Below are 17995 nucleotides of genomic sequence, written 5' to 3'. Positions count from 1 at the left end.
GAAATGGTAATGAGAAGACAACGCTGGGAACATTATTTTTTCAGAGGAGATTCACATTCTAGAGCAGATGCATAAATGTGTGTATGTAGTGTTTCAGTTGTGCATGCCTCCCCACAGACAGAAAGTTGAAAATTATACATATGGAACTTAAATGCAAGTTACACTATTTAAAGGCACTATCAATATACAAAGTAATGCTCTTTATAGCTTGCACTGTGATACAGAGTAGGACTGCATACTAGTCCCTTCCTATAAAATTGCATCCAGATGAAAAAAAAATACAAACATATTGCACTGAAATGGAAATAGAACTATACACAGGAAGGACCTAGGTGCATTTATCAATACACGTAGTAGCGTGCCAATGCAAAGTAAGTGTGTACAGATCTGTTTTGTGGTTTTGGGCAGATCACTTTTTCATCCCGCTAATACCTATATTTTTCCTGTTTCAGGAGCGGTAAAAACAGACTGAATATCCATATTCAGCACTACATTAAAATTCACTTAGTAGAGAAAATTCAAAGCAGGGTTAATTTATTGATTTATCCCCTTGGCTGCTAAGCCTATCCCCTCGAGAGCCTTAAGCCCTTTTTTTCTGTTTGATGTATTTCATGCTTGCGCCTTCATACCTTTTTTTCATGAAAGGTTTTCCTGCCAAATTTGCATCTTGTTTTTCAAACATCCTCGGGATTCTGTAGGTACCCAGGGTTTGTGGATGTCCTGGAAGGGACCATGAAAATAGGCAAAATATTGCTAAAAATGTTTGGCTTTCTCTGAAAAAGTGCTGCACAAGAAAGCATATGTTTATTTTTTGTTTTTCTCAAAACTGCATCAACAATGGTTTAGCTGTGCTTGTACCACCATCTTCCCAGGTCTCTGGAGCAAGCATAGTTATATAAAAAAAAATACTGTTTTTTACCACACATTTAGCATTTTTCTGAGATGTTGCCCATTTCTCCTCATTTTTGTCATTTCAATGTACTTGTAGTTTGCGTTGGGAATGGTTTGACTCTCAAGGGTGATCCTGGAAAGCCCAAACAGCTAAACATTCTTGAAAAGTAGAAACAATTCTAGATTCAGCAAGGGTTCAAATAAAAAAAATTAGTTGGAAAAAATATTTGTGACAATATTTTCATCTGTAACTTCTTGTCACGATGGCCATATACAAAAGTAATATACAGTTGACGCCCGACAGATCCTTCGAAACCTGAGCTGCACGTGATAATGATTCTATACAGCAATTCATATGCTAAAATATAAAGAATGAAAACTATGTATTTCTGAAATGTTCACAAGTTAGAGTTTAGGTTCTGTGGATATTTGTACAGTCTGAATTTGGGGTTACCCATACTATCATGAGTCAGTTGGCATTTTGAAAAATTTCTTTCCTTGCACAGTGGCTTACGTTTGGAAGCCACACATGCATACACAGCCAAGTGCTGTGTGCCCATACCTCTACAGATTTAAAACTGGTACCTCACTTGTGTTCTTGAGTCTAGAGCCTGTGACACTGAAGAACCGGATTAACCCACTTACTGGGTCTCTGCGGCGGGGGAACCGCCCAAGTCTTCCATACCCTCCATACTTAGTAAAAGGAGACACAGGAGCCTTCGTCTGCTGGAGGAACCCAGATTTATTCAAATAGCCCGGGCTATGGAACAGAGTCCCAAGCTAGTCGGAGACAAAACCCAGGAGGCTGCTGCTTTACTCCGCAGCTTACAAGCCCTTTATTAGGTCGAGGTAATATCCGGTCTGCCGAAGGCAGAACCGGAAGTACCGAGATCTTATGTTGCTTAGATGGCTATTTCTCCCGCCTCCTCTTTTTGCCTCTCCTCTATTGGCTGGCTCCCTAAACGGAGGCGTGTTCCTTGCTGTTCTTTCCACTATTTTTCCACGCCTCTTTTGAACAGCAGAACACGCCCCCGAATCTGAAAATGGTGGCGCTTTTCTTTATGCCATTTCGCAAAGACCGCCACACCAAGAAGTCGCCGAGTCCTCGCCCCTGCTGCTGCATTACTGCAACAGAGCTCGCAATGGCCGGGGAGTTAGGCGGAGGCAGCCCGGCCCAGACAGAAGACACGCACAGGATCGCAGGTACGGAGCGGGAGCCAGAGCGCACAAGCAGCAGCCCCACTACACCCCATCCTGCAGCTCGCACAGTCTGCACTCCCCATGGCCACCAGCGCCGTGCTGAGCCGGGGAGCACCCTGCCTCCGGCCCGAACCTGTCACCCACGCCCCCCCTTTTCATTTCAATGCACTACTTAGTCCGCTCAACAAAACTCCCCCCCTCCTCTATATAAATTTCATCAATCCCCCTGCAGCTTTGTAGCTGTAGATACCAGCCCTAGATCCAGTGTACGTGTTCGGGCAAATGTCTGCCCCCACATCGAGAAGACCTCTGTAAGGGGCGGGGGTTGCAGATAGTTCAGAGCAGTGATATCTCGCCTCGAGACTCCATGTGAGATTAGTGCAAAGGGGCACGAGGCACATAAAGCGAGCACTAAATAAATGCACCATTCGGATTATGTTGCAAGAAATCAAAGTTTGATGCCTAACTTAAAATTCGCTTGTCGTGGCCTTTCGAACGACTATCCCAGTGTGATTAGTCTTCTTTGGCGCTATATGCGACGTTGAATAAATGCGTTTATTGAAAGTTAATAGGCGAGTGTGGTAAAGCGCTTGAACGTAACCTTTTCGATCCTTAAGAGCTGTTTCTGAAGTTACATAGAACTATTTGGGATGTATTTAGTCTTCTATGCTAACAGTAATGCATTAAGAATTTCTGAACTGTGTGTTTTTTACTGCTGATGTAATCACTATATAGGGGCAGTCTTGTCTTTTATTGTAAATTCAGGTTTCCAAAACTGTATGTAATACCAATGCGCACTTTTGTAAATTTTCGTTTGGAGCCCCAGAAACATAAAGCACGCCCGGGCTGGGCCCGCAGGAAGCCGCGTGCCATGAGGCATTTTAAGGCTGTGTTTTTAAGCCTTGTTTGATCGAAGAGGGCCGGGCACGGGATGATGGATGGCCGAGACTTTGGCCCCCCCGCTCTGTGCACGCCCCCCCTCCGCTCCTGACCATGGACAGACATCAAGTGGAGGCCGGCCCCATGGCCGGCAGGATGGCCCCCACCTCCGCCCACATGTCGGGGGGGCTGCCGACACAGCTGGCCCCCAGCAAGTACCTCTCACCCGGGCTCAACCTGCACGGACACCCCGGTAAGTGCTGTCTTGTCTGTGGCGCGCACGATTGTGCGAGCAACACAAGTTATTTTACTCGAATTATGGGAAAATAGGAATGCATGCCTTTGCCGGTGGTAGAATCATCTTCATCTATTTTTGTTTTTTGTTTGACAACTTTAAGGTCCAACTCCGCCGTATCTAACCCCTTATGTGTTTGTGTAATGTACTTATTGGACATTTGATGTGGGTGTGTGGTGTCGAAGATGACTCAGTGGAGCCTATAGGTGTGATGTGGGTGGAGGATATACATCAAGGTGTAGATGTGGTTATAAATGGTGTGTGTGTGTGTATGTAGCTTGAGTGTTTGGAGTGCGTGCAATGGGTGGGGAAATCTTGTAGGGTTTGAGAATGTAAGCGGTAGGTTCTTGGGGTGAAACCTATGAGTCTCACACCAAGGGTGGTCATAATAGTGGGAGGGTGATGTTAGATTTTAGAGAGAGGCGGAAGGGAGACATGTATATATCAAGCTGTGGGGCGAGTTTTAAATGCTAATGTAGAGTTTAGGATTTTTTTATTTGTGTGATAAGCAGGTTTATTAATTGAACGCAGGAGGATTATAGCAGTGCGGTCCAACGTGTGATTGTTTGGAAGTGGTTTTCTCTCGTGGTGTAGAAGATTTGGGGTGAGTGTAGAGTGGTTAAAGGGGTTTACAGTGCATGGAGGAGTTGGGACAGTAGCCAGGATATGTGTTAGCATGGTCTGTGTGTGGCGCTCGGTCTGTGTGTGTATGTAGTCTGTGTGTGTGTGGCGCTCTGTCTGTGTGTAGTGCTCTGTGGGTGTGTAGCACTCTGTGTGTGTGTAGCTCTGTGTGGATAGCTTTTTTTGTAGGTGGCGCTATGTGTGGGTGACTCTGTGTGAGAGTGGCTCTGTGTAGGTGGCTCTATGTGAATGACTGTGGGTGGCTCTGTGTCGGCGTAAATGCAATAGGTCATGCATTTGCGAGCGATTAAGCTATTGGCATTGTAAATGACAATGCCATTTATTTAACGATTAAGCTATTGGCAATGTAAATGACAATGCCATTTATTTATGATAAAAAAGTCATGAGCAATGCCAATAGCTCTACCTTTAATAATGCCGAGACCATTGCATTGTAAATGCTTGTATTTTTTTATTCCAGTCTTTTGGCTGTTAGTCTATTGTTCAATCAGGGCAGTGTTTGCAGTTGATAACCAGATCCAGACAATGTTTGTAGATGGTGACCTGGTCAAGGCTTGGTACACAAATCATTGTTCACTCAGTGTGATCAAAGCTGATCTTTCAGGTCATTGTTCACTCAGCTTGATCAAAGCCCGGTCTTTCAGGTCATTGTTTAATCACCCTGATCAAGGCCCAGCAGTCAGACCATTGTCCAGATAACCTGATCACGGTGTCAAGGATGTTTACCAGGCTGGGAGCAGGAGATGGAAAACAAATCATTTACCCAAGGCTTGAGTGTCTCATGGCTTTCTGTTCAACTGCAAAGAACGGGGGGTTGGGTGTCCGACAGTTCCTGGGCAGAAATGCAGGCTGCAAAATGGTTTTTGTCGTGTCAGTTAGAATTTTCCTAGGCATCAGCAGAAACGACCAGGTGGGTTATGTGGAAGTGTTTGACACGAGATGGCAATGAAAAAACATTGGAGTCCCGGTACAAATGATGCCACTCAGAAGAAGATTTTTCCTCAGACCCTCCTTTTGCCATTGAGTGGCAAATACTTTAAGACATGTCAATGTTCATAAGGCTACCTGTTTCTTGATGGAGCATCATCATATTGGTGTTGTGAATGTTAGAGAGTGGAGGTTTGATGGTCTGGACACACATTGTACAGAGCATTGGCAGGCACTGAAAGCACAAACAGCAGGAGACCAGGACAGCTACTCCCAAGGCAAGGAAGATGAGGACCCTCCACCCCCACTGGGAGAGGAGGCCCTAGATCCAGCCTGTGAGGGACCAGTTGCCTTCATCCAGATGAATTTCAGAAGAAAGGCGATGCAGACGGATGGCATTGTACACTGTAGGTGCATTGTCTGGAATGTACACACAGCAGCTGGAGCCAATCAATTTACACACACCACCACGATCAGCAAGGATGACGTCAAGGGCTATGCGGTTTTGAAGCGTTATAAGGCGGTCCGCCTGCAGCTCCGCAGTGATGTTGGAGAGGGCACCAGCTGTTACTGTGATGGTGGCCTCAAGGACCCTGGTCAGTCCTCGTACAGCTCGACTGTTTGCCATGAGGCCCCAGAATGAAAGGAAACCTTTAAAGAAGTCCCCGGCTTCCTTGCCTGCTGTATCCTCGGCTGATATGACGCCCCTACGTGAGTGGCGCAGTGCGCCCTTCATCAACAGGTGGTAAGCTCCATGGGTAGAATATGTTGGTGGAAGGAGGAAGGCCAAATAGCAGGTACCAGACCAGTTACGGGGGGAGCCAAGTGTAGGCAGCAGTGCCACAGATGAAATAAGTGTTGGGGGATGCCACCAGCTTCGGAGGAGATGTAGAGTTTAAAGCTTTTGTGATATCGCAAGTACTTGTACCAACTTTCTTAGTCCCTAGTCCCTAGGCCATGGATACAGACACATATATGACATTAAGAGTGTTTCGTTCATCAGGCAGTATCCTTCTGGTGCGGAATCTAGAAAATGTTCGTCGAGTGGTTGAGTTGAATACTACCATCTCACCGAGTTCATCTGGTGGTAGTAGCAATGTGGATGAGCTAGTCGGGCAAAAAGGAGCATTGCCATTGCCAGATCTGTTCCGGCAGAAGTCATCCCGAAATGTCCCAAGGACAGAATTGGCAGTACCATTGACAGTGTAGGCCTCCTGCATCAACATCCACCATGCAAGACAAGACCCAGAGATGGAAAAGGGGTAAGGAAAGAATGGGACAGGGTGTTCCATGGAATGCGGCATCAGTCCACAAACCCAATAGTTGGAAGTATTCACGATCAGCCGATGATGCAACATTTGGACAGAGGTGTTATTGAAAAATTCTGCATGGCGGGGTAATTCGTGAGCTGGTAGCGTGAAATACTGGTGTTCTGCAGGAGTCTGGGTAGGAGTTGGTGGGGTAACAGGATGGTAGATCAGTAACAGCCAACCGATGATAGACAGGATGAGGGAGACAAACAGTGTCACCATGGTGGCCATGAAGCATTTGCTATGTAGGAGACGGACATATTGTTTCTGGACTCGGTTGTATTGGATGGCTGCCATTGTGCTAAGCCAGGGACCTCTAGTGGCTGTCTGTGATTGATGGTTGCTTCACTGGGTGCAGGGGCCAAGGGCCCTATGGCGTACCTTATTCTAACACACCAGCACTTCTCTCAGCCGGGAAGATCACAGCCCTACAGCCTATAGGCACTTGGCAAAGTCAAGGGCAAGCCTTCCTTCTGGAGCGCAAGTTCTATCTGGCGGAAGTAGGAACAGTATGGTCGGGGAACAATTGTCCGTGATGTTGAGCAGAGTTAAGGGAGGGTTCCACCCTTCCCTTCAGTACACTGTCACTCTGCATCTGTAGATGTAGAATGCAATCTGGCATCGCTGAATGGGACAAACGTCGGGACTATTTCTGTTTCTGAATCTCCTTGTCTTTCCCTCACCCACTGATCATAGGGGATGCACCCAATTCTTCTGACCTTCTACTTTCACGGTGGTGCGGGTGGCCAGTACCACCTGACGGGGCTGTGTCCAGCGGGGCTCGAGGCTCTTAGTCCATTGAAAGTTTCGGATCAGGACCCATTCACCAGGTTGGATAACGTGGCCTGGGCCCTCGCTTTTGTCAGGTATGGCCTCATGCACCTGGTGATAAAGAGTACAAAAGGTGTTAGATAGACTGTACAAATTTCAACATCAGACAGTTTCTTAGGCCGCGGGACACCCCATACATTGGCAGGTCTCCCGAACACAATCTCATGGGGGGATAACCCTATCCTGGTGTGGGCCGTTGTTCTTGTAGACAGTAGGGCCAAGGGCAGAGCATCAACCCAAGGGACACCCGTCTCAGTTACTATTTTGGCCATTTTAGTTTTTAGGATGCTATTGTACACCTCCACTAGACCTGCTGACTGGGGTGGTTAGTTGCATGAAATTTTTGTTTTATAACCAATGCTGTACAGACATACTCCATTTTTTGAGCCGTAAAGTGTGTCCTGTTATCACTCCAGATCAAGCGGGGCAAACTGAATCGTGGGAGGTACTCCTTTAATAGCACTTTGGCTGTAGTGATAGCGGGGCAGTCTTTGACAGGGTAGGCCTCCACCCATCGGCTGAAGGTACAGACCACCACCACCAGGACATATTTCAAATTGTTGCATCTGTATGTAATTTATTTGGAGGTCTTCAAAAGAGAAGGTAGGAGGAGAGAATCCTCCCTTAGGGTAACTGTGCCTTTTCCCGAGTTATACATTAGACAGATCATGCATGTTTTAACCAGCTTTTCAGCATATGCTGGTATCTTAGAGTTGTACCATGTAGGTTCCAACAGTTCACATATCCCTTTTGCACTAATGTGAGCAGGACTATGGGCCATCGTAACTACTGGTAGCACATGACTGTCAGGTAACATCCTTTGTTTTTCCATAGTCGTACGGACCCAACAACCATCAATTCCCTCCTTTGCTAATTGCTCCTTCCACACCCTTAGTTCCTCAGGAGTAGTATGGGACTGAATATCAATCACACTCTGTACTGTGTTTTCAACCATGCTCTTGCCTGTCATCCACCTAGCAGGACCTCCTACATACATTCCTTCCCTTTTCCTAAGAGCTGTTTGTCCGGTCAGCCAGGGCATTGCCTTTCCCAACATCATCTGTCACTTTCCTATGGGCCTTACATTTTATAATGGCCACCTTTCTGGGGAGTGTCGGGGAGTGTAACAAACAGTGATTTAGGGGGCCATGTTGAATCTTGGTCCCCTGTGAAGTAAGGGAATTCCTTTCTTTCCATAGTCTCCCAAAGTTGTGAGCCACCCCAAAGGCATACTGGCTGTCAGTATAAATATTAACTGTTATTCCCTTGCTTAGCTCACAGGCTCTAGTGAGAGCCACTAATTCTGCTGCCTGAGCAGAGCACTGTGGAATCTGAGCTGTTTCTTCTACTTGCTCCAATGTCGTGAGGGCGTAGGCAGCTGAGGTGTTACCATCTGGCCCTCTGAGACATGATCCCTCCACATACAGTCTACCTTCTGGTTCTGCTATCGGGGTATCCTGTAAGTCAACCCGTCCCTTTGTCTCCTCCTCTGTCCTCCATATACAGTCATGTGGGTCTAAGCAGGCATCCTGAGTATCCAGTGGGAGTAATGTGGCAGGATTTTGTACAGTGCATCTCTTAATGTTATTGTGGCTGGCAAAGAGTGTCAATTCATATCCTGTTAGTCGTGCGCTAGTTAGATACTGTGTCTTGGTGTTATTAAGGATGGTATCCACAGAATGAGTGACCATCAGAATCAGGGGGGAGTTCATGACGATCCCTGTACTCTGGCAGACCATGAGGGCGGCTGCAGCTGTCGCCCTTAGACATCCTGGGAGAGCCCTTGCAACAGGATCTAAAGTAGCTGAAAAATAGGCGCATGGCCGATGGTTACCTCCAAACATCTGGGTCAAGACCACGTGCACAGCCGTCTGTCTCATGTACAAAAAGAAGAAATTGTTTGCTATAATCAGGAGTACCGAGGACTGGAGCAGTACACAGAGCCCTCTTCAAATCTTGGAAGGCCTGCACATGCTCTCTAGTCCATGGAAAGGAACTGTCTGATATGTCTTTAGTGGTGAGGGCAAGAAGTTTGACCATGGCCGAAAAATTGGAAATCCACTGTCTACAGTCTACAGTATGAGGTTAGGCCTATGAAGGCTCACACCTGCTTTTGTGTTCGTGGGGCAGTCATAGAATTGATAATGGCTACACGATCAGCGGTGAGCTGCCTTCCCTCCTTCGAGAGGAGATGACCTAAATAGGTCACCTTCTCTTGACAAAACTGAAGCTTTCTTGAAGAGACTTTTTAGTTATGGAGGTCAAGGTGGCGTAACAAACAGAGAGTAGCTTCTTTACATGTTGGGGCAGAATTTACAGCAATGAGGAGGTCATCAACATATTGTAATAGTGTGGAATTATCAGGGAGTTCCAGGGAATCTAGTTGGCTTTTGAGGGCTTGACTATAGATACTGGGGCTCTCAGTGAAACCTTGAGGGGCGCAGCAAAATCTAAAGCTCATCACACCAAGGGAGAAACCCAAAAAAATTTCTGCTGCCATGATGTATAAGAATACTGAAAAAGGCGTTCTTTAGGTCAATGACAGAAAAATGTGTGGCGTCAGAAGGGACCATCGTTAAGAGGGCTGTAATGTCGGGGACAACAGGGTATTGGGAGATTGTTATTTTGTTAAGGGCTTTCAGGTCAATCACGAATCTGTATATTTTAGGGGAGAGAGCATCTCCATTGGTCTTTTTAGGAACAGGAATAATGCGACTGTTACAGATATTGCCACGTGTTTCCTCCACTACGCCCTTGTCCATCAATTCAGATATTATTGTTAAAAGGGCTACTTCTCCTTCCGCGGGCAGTCGATAATGCCGGATGCGGGCGAGAAGTGCACCTGGCTGGATGCGTACCACATGAGGGGGTATGTTTAGACACCCCACATCAGTGTCTGATAATGCCAAGAGGGAGGAAGGTAAAGACTGCAACTCTCATGGGAGGGGACCGGACAGATACATGTAGGAAGCTGTTGTGGGGGAAATTGTTAAGGATACACCTTGGGGACTACATGATATGGTCACATACAGAGCTTTCAGTAAATCCATGCGTAATATGTTTTCACTGCAACCTGTAGTAAGGACCAAGGGACCGTCAACATGTGCAGGGCCAATATCGAGAGGGAGGGGTTCAGAGACCGGGCTGGTCACAGGTGTTCCTCCAAAACCCACGGAGACATTCATATTGCCAGAAAGGGGTGCCTCCGGGACTGACAGATGTGCAATAGAAGACCTGGTGGCCCCAGTATCCAAAAGAAAATTTGGATTGTCCCCCCCCCCCAACTGACATTTGAACAAACGGGTCCCTTTGATCCACTGGAATTTGCCCTCTGGTAATACCCCTTTCCTGGCTGTCCTATGCTTGGTAGGACCCTGTCTCATCAACTTCGTCATAATCATCATCATTGTAATAAGTGCGTGTGGCTTTGTACCCATCAAACCTATTAGCCGGTCGCTGCCGGACGGGAGCATCATCCCTGGGCCTTATCCTGTGGATGGGGCGGGCCACGGTCCCTAGTCGGCCTCCCCTCCCTGGGAGCGCGAGGCCGAGTCTTTCCTGTTCGGATGTTTTCAGCTAACACGGGACACTCATCTATCCAATGGCGTACTCCTTACAATAAGCACACTGATCTGTTTGGAGGGTAAATCTATATACTCAAGAACGAGAGTACCTGCAGATATAATCTGACCTAATTCTCTGTAAAAGGCAGCCGGATTCTTCCGGGGATCTGGTAGTTGTCCTTTTAACTGCATTACTTCTGACCTTTTCCAAGGAACATGAACCCAAAGCCTGCGCCAGTGTGCTTCAACAGCCCCTCAGCCATTATTTTGGGCATCGGTAAGTGCGTTAACAAAGACAGGGGCTGCCTCTCATTGGCATAGCTGTTTCTAGAGGGGTGTTGGGAAAAGCGGTCATATCACGGTAAGCCATTAAAGTAGACATTGCGCCAAACATCCCCTCTCCCTGAACATCGCCTCTTTTTATTTGTGACCTAAGGTCCAGTAATCCGGTGGGTATCTGCATAAGTGCATTCTCAAATCTTTGCATGACCAGGGTACACATGTATTCAGCACAGGTGGTCTGTTCCATAATCGTCCACTGTGAAAAGGTGGACCATATTTCTCTAAAGGCATAAATATTCCTGTTATTTATCCAACATTCACACTGTTGCCTCTGTAGATCATTTTCTCGAAGGGACGAAAAGGTGACTGCAGAGCACAAGGAGGCCAGTCGGGGGGAATTCAACAATTTATATAAATCCTGTTTAACTGTAGACCACAGGGAAGTAGGAAAAGGGTGGGTAGGGGTAAAGCCGCAGGGGTTGGGCGGATAGAGACTTGTTGTCATTCCCGCAGCGAGTACAGGGTTAACAGGCGTGGTTGGTGTCATAGGAAAAGTTGGGAGGGTCGGTGTGGTGACAGAGAACAGTAAGAGGGGCAGTGGGGGCAGGAGTGGGGGCACATGCTGGTTGTGAGGTGTTATGGCAGGGTACATTGGGGCATATGCAGGAGGGCTTTCTAGCATGATATCAAGCAAGGAATCACCTTCTTCTCCCTCTTCCATATGGCCCTTTCCCTTCTCTTCACAAGCTTGATAACACTTTTGTACCCAAGCCCCATGCTCCCTATCAGCTATTTCTACAGATTTTGTCATTTGATTTGTAAATGTTCTCTGGTCTGCCATTGACATACATTCCTGTTTTCTTTCTTGAGCCTTCTGCTTTCTAGCTCTCTGCTCTATCTCTTTCCTCCAACAGATTCAAACATAGACAGGCGTGTTTTTTTTTCATTAATTGTTCCTCTAAGTTGGCGAGAACTTGCGAATCAAAGGAGCCATAAAGTGGCCACTGTAATTCCGCGTTACTTTGTTTCATATATTTTACCCAGAATGAAGAACACATTATGGCAGAAGGGCCATGTTTAACATACATCGTATGGCCAGGGGTCCCTTCTGGAGGAAGCGTACAAGCCGCCTCCAGCTGGGAGTACTGCGTACACATACAACAACATATTTATTTATTTATTTATTTATTTATTTTTGAAGCTTATAAAGCGCACGGCTACCTCCGGCGGAGGTGTCCCGGCGCTGAGATTACCCGAATGCCACCCAGAGAAGGTACCAGAAGTAAATCCTACAGAAAGGAAATAAAAGAAACAGACATTATTATGGACAATTAGTAAACAGCCAAGTTTTGAGTTTTCGTCGAAAGACCGTCTCAGATTCAATGAACCTGAGTTCCACGGGTAGTCTGTTCCAGAGTTTGGCAGCAGTGACGGTGAAAGTTCTGCCGCCACATCTGGAAAGTCTGAATCTTGGGACGATCAGTAAACGAAGGCTGTTAGATCTGAGGTGCCTAACAGAAGATGAAATTTTAAGGCGTTTACTCAGGTAAGACGGGCCTGTTCCATGAGTAGCACGAAATGCCAAGGTCAAGATCTTAAACTCAATACGCCGAGCTATGGGGAGCCAGTGGAGCTCATCTCTGTACGCTCTGACTGAGGTACGAGCAGGAATATTGCCAATAAGCCGAGCCGCGGCGTTTTGGACTATCTGCAGGCGATCAATCAGATACTGGGGGGCACCCGCATACAGGCTGTTAGCATAGTCCAAATGTGTGGTGATAAGTGCCTGGACCACCGTTTTGCGAGAAGATTGAGGAAGATACGGGAATATATTCCTAATCATGCGCAATTTCGCAAAGCAAGCCCCCGCAACCTTGTTGACTTGGGATTTACCAGACAAGGTGTTATCGAATGTAAAGCCTAGGTTGCGGGCAGTCTGAGCTGGCTTAGGAGGGGGATCCAGGACAGTGGGCCACCACAAGCTAGCCGGGGGAGGAGATTTTTGACCGAAGAAAAAAACCTCAGTTTTTGCGGCGTTGAGCGCCAGGTGGTTAGCAGACATCCACGTGCAGATATTGCCAAGGCAGTTTCTAAAATCAGAGAAATGGGAGTCAGAGTGGCCTCTGAATGAAAAAAATGAGCTGAGTATCATCAGCATAGGAGACCACCCTGACACCCCAAGATTCAACTACCTGAGCAAGAGGAGCAACGTAGATGTTGAATAATAGAGGGCTGAGGGCAGAGCCCTGGGGCACTCCGCACAGAAGAGGTTTATCCTCTGATTCAAATGGGTGCAACGTGACCCTCTGAAACCTGTTCGACAAAAAGGAATTAATCCAGGCCAGTACTGTGCCACTGATCCCGAGCTGATGTAAACGAGTTGCTAGTATGTCATGGGATACAGTGTCAAATGCAGCGGATAGGTCGAGGAGGACCAACATGGCCTCCTCGCCCCTATCCACTGATTCCCTAATAATTTCTGAGACCTCTAGCAACGCCGTCTCGGTGCTGTAACCCGCTCTAAAGCCGGACTGGGAGTCGTGTAACAGCTGATTAGATGCCAGATACTGGGCCAGCTGAGTCTGTACCACTTTCTCCAAGACTTTCGCAGGTTTAGGCAGAAGTGAAATGGGCCGGTAGTTGGTGAATTGTAAAGGGTCAGCACCAGGTTTTTTTAGAATAGGGATTAGCCTGGCCTGTTTCCAATCTGAGGGAAATTGACCCCGAGACAGAGAGGCGTTCCAAATCGAGAGGAAAGGTTTAACCAGAACAGGGGCAAGATTGCCCATGAGTTTGGCAGGGACTGGGTCCAAAGGAGAACCGGACTTCACTTTAGATAGTAAGGACAAGGCTTGGTCGGAGGTAAGCTCATCAAAATGATTAAATGAGCTATAACTGGAACAGGTTATATCAGGTGGGAGGCAGAGTGCAGCAGTATCAAAAGAAGAGGCGAGTTTGATAATTTTGTCCTGAAAAAAATCCGAAAGTCCGTTGCAAAGATCTTGTGTTGGAATACATTGGGTTTTCGTGGAAGGGGGATTGACAAAGTCTTTCACGATGGTAAAGAGAGTTTTGGAGGAATTCTGTGCCTGATGGATAAGATTGGAGAAATAGGCTCTCATCGTAGAGCGTTTCAGCTTATGGAATTTGTTCCGGGCAGATTTATAGGCCAGTTTAGCAAGAGGGTCATAATTTTTTCTCCATTTGCGTTCCAGTTGTTTACATACGCTCTTTTCCTCACGAAGCAAGGAAGAAAACCAAGGAGAAGAGGGACGAGATCTGGAAGAAGACAATGGAACAACAGGGGCAACAGAATCAAGGGCCGAGGAAAGGGCCAGATTAAATCTTGCAGTTTCTTTGTCAAGGTCTTCTAGATGGTTAAATTGAAACTGAAGATGCGGTTCTAAAGACTCACAGGTCACTTTGGTCCATCTACGGCCACTGTGTCTATGAAGAGAGGACGGGGAAAAAGAAGAAGGGGAGGTGGGTAAAAGGAAGAAGGTAGTGATCAGTCCAGGTCAGAGGAGAAGGGGACAAAACAGATATGCCAGGATGATTAGAAAAAATGAGATCTAATGTATGCCCTGCAATGTGGGTTGGGCCTATGACTAATTGTGGCAGAGTAAGTCCCTGTAGGGTATCCAACAGGGAAGAGGCTTTGGTACAGGAAGAGTTATCAATATGGAGGTTGAAGTCTCCCAAAACCATGAAATAGGGATGTTTAAGAAGAAAGTCAGCAATAGAATGCGTCAAAGCATTGAGAGACGCTACGGTAGCTGTGGGGGGATTATAAACCAGGATACCGGCGCAGAGGGTGCCTGCTGAATCCATTATGGTGAAATAAGCAGCTTCGATGAGACCGAGATTGGGGATTTTTATTAGGTTCAGTTTTAAGTGAGATTTGGCAATTATCGCAAGGCCCCCCCCAGGTTTAGAATTTGCGCGATTAATGCCGGTAAAGCAGTAGCCAGGAGGGATAGCTAAATGAATATCCGGAGTAGATGAATCTTTGATCCACGTTTCGGTGAGAAACAATATGTCCCATTTATGGGTATCAAGTAAGAGCCAAATATCAGTGGCGTGGGCTGGAAGTGATCTACAGTTGATCAACGCCGCCTTTAAAGTATCTGAGGGCTGCAATTGACTCCTCCGAAGGTGATGGGAGGCAATGGACACAACCGGGATGGAAAACTTGCATTGTGAACAGGAGTAGCCAGCAGCATCCAAGCTATTGGGTTCACAACAAGAAGTAGGGCTGCAGGAATTGTAGCGGAGATATAGCAGCTGGTCAGAGGTCCATGAGATTTTAGGGTCATTAGAGACAGGGGTTCTGGCACTAGGCGCGGGTCCGGCACGGACGGGCGCAGACGGGCTCGCCTTCGGCGCGCCTTCGGCGCGCCATCGGCGCGCCCGCTGCGCCGACGGGCTGATCCCTTCTTTATATCCATAAACCCTCTGGCGGTGGGAGGAGGGTGGTAGGCGTCCAGGAGCTGGAACGCTACCCTGCCTCCTCCCAAGATGGCGGTTCCGCGTTCTCCCGGCCGGCAAGAGCGCTGTGCTCGGCTGCGCCGGGGGAGAGATTAAAGTCGGCTCCTAGGACGAAGCAATCTCGTCCGGACCGCTCAAAAGGTCAGATTTCCTATTAAAACAGCTCCCATTAAAATATAAACAGTCTTTTTAAAAGCACATCAGGTGACACAAGTATGCAGGTAGTATTCACCACGCACACGCAACACACGCAAAGATAAGTTTAAAATTCACCAGCACAAAAGGGAAAGAAAGTGCCCCCGGCTTTCCGCCTCAGGGGTGAAATGCGCACAAGTAATCTGTAAAGTAAAGGGGCGGGAGAACCTAAATAGTGAGGGAGGGCGGGAGGCGTCCAGGAGCTGGAACGCTACCCTGCCTCCTCCCAAGATGGCGGTTCCGCGTTCTCCCGGCCGGCAAGAGCGCTGTGCTCGGCTGCGCCGGGGGAGAGATTAAAGTCGGCCCCTAGGACGAAGCAATCTCGTCCGGACCGCTCAAAAGGTCAGATTTCCTATTTTTTAAAAGCACATCAGGTGACACAAGTATGCAGGTAGTATTCACCACGCACACGCAACACACGCAAAGACATAATGTCTTGAACCTACTACTGACTGGCATGCTTGTAAACAGATAACAGATACCAGCGGGTTTTTAAAAACTCACCTCGCTTGCTTGGCTTTCACAAAAGCCAAAAACAGCTTGGCTTTTGCAAAAGTCAATAACAAAATCATAAAAACTTGGTGGCTGATCAGTCCACCCTTACCTTACAGGGGTAGTTCTCTTCTGCAGACGTAAGGCTGTGTCCTGCTCCAGAAATTATTTGCTAGGGGACTCCAGCGAGAACGCAGTCATGTGGCCCAGACCGGGTGGGGAGGAACAGCGGGGCGAGTCGATCGGCTTACCGGATTGCAAGAATCCCTCGGGTAGGGCGCCTCCGTCGAAGTCTTTCCATGCACCTCCTCACATCCACTGGGCCTGACCTTCGTGCTCGTGGAGTCCCTATTCAGGCGCCATTTGAAGAACCGGAATAACCCACTTACTGGGTCTCGGCGGTGGGGGAAACGCCCAAGTTCCATACCCTCCATACTTAGTAAAAAGAGACACAAGAGCCTTCGTCTGCAGGAGGAACTCAGATTTATTCAAATAGCCCGGGCTATGGAACAGAGTCCCAAGCTAGTCATAGACAAAACCCAGGAGGCTGCTGCTTTACTCCTCAGCTTACAAGCCTTTTATACTTTTTCATTCCAGCCTTTTGGCTGTTAGTCCATTGTTCAATCAGGGCAGTGTTTGCAGTTGATAACCAGATCCAGATGATGTTTGTAGATGGTGACCTGGTCAAGGCTTGGTACACAAATCATTGTTCACTCAGTGTGATCAAAGCTGGTCTTTCAGGTCATTGTTCGCTCAGCTTGATCAAAGCCCAGTCTTTCAGGTCATTGTTTAATCACCCTGATCAAGGCTCAGCAGTCAGACCATTGTCCAGATAACCTGATCACGGTGTCAAGGATGTTTACCAGGCTGGGAGCAGGAGATGGAAAACAAATCATTTACCCAGGGCTTGAGTGTCTCATGGCTTTCTGTTGAACTGCAAAGAACATGGGGGGGAGGGGGTGTTGGGTGTGCGACAGTTCCTGGGCAGAAATGCAGGCTGCAAGATGGTTTTTGTCATGTCAGTTAGAATTTTCCCAGGTATCAGCAGAAACGACCAGGTGGGTCGTGTAGAAGTGTTTAACACAAGATGGTAATGAAAAAACAATGGAGTCCTGGTACAAATGATACCGTTCAAAACACTTTTCCTCAACACAAAGAGCCCCGAAGTATGACCTGGAGACAACGTATTTCAACCAGCTGAATCTATTTTTTATGAGTAGTTGCGTATCGTAGGCCCTAGCTCAGCCTGCACCCAAGGAAATCTACCATTCCCAGTTATTTCTTTAAACTACACACTCAGGGTGTCTAGGTTGGTGCGACTTGTGGGGTTCTCGCAAGGTGTTCTTACTGATAAGTTCTTGCAAACCTCAAATTTAGTCCCAAACCACATATTTCTCACATTTTTGTGTGGGAAAGTTACGAAATTAGTGGTACGCCCCACATTTGCTACCACCCAGCGTTTCATTGGTGTGCTTGGGCCTAGTGCCTGTGATGAGTAGGACTGTAACGCACCATTTATCAAATTATTTGACTAAAAACTGACCTTTATTTATATTTTGGGAAGTGCGGATTGTGGGCCCTAGCTCAGCGACACCTTAGGAAGCTTAAAACCCCACACATTTCTGAAAACTAGAAACCTGGTGGAGATCAGGGTGGTGTGACTTGCATGGCTGTTTGGAGGTTTTCTTACCCAGAAGCCAAACTTTGGCTAAAACACACATTTACCTCACATTTCTGTGAGGGAAAGTTCTGAAATCTGCAGGAAGCTATACATTTCCTAATACAGTGTCCCGTCTTACCCAGTCACCTCCCGATAAAAATGGTACCTCTGTTGCGAGGGTGGTCCTAGCATCCACAACAGGAAATGGCCTGAAAGGCAACCTGAATAGATCAAAGCCGACCCATTTTTTTACATCTTAGGAAGCTGTGGATTTTGGGCCCTAGCTCAGCTGAAATCCAGGGAAGCCTACCAAATCCACACATTTCTGAAAACTAGATAC

This window comes from Lissotriton vulgaris, chromosome 8, assembly GCF_964263255.1.
Source record: "Lissotriton vulgaris chromosome 8, aLisVul1.2, whole genome shotgun sequence".
Taxonomy (NCBI): Eukaryota; Metazoa; Chordata; class Amphibia; order Caudata; family Salamandridae; genus Lissotriton; species Lissotriton vulgaris.
This window is presented reverse-complemented; position numbering follows the sequence as displayed.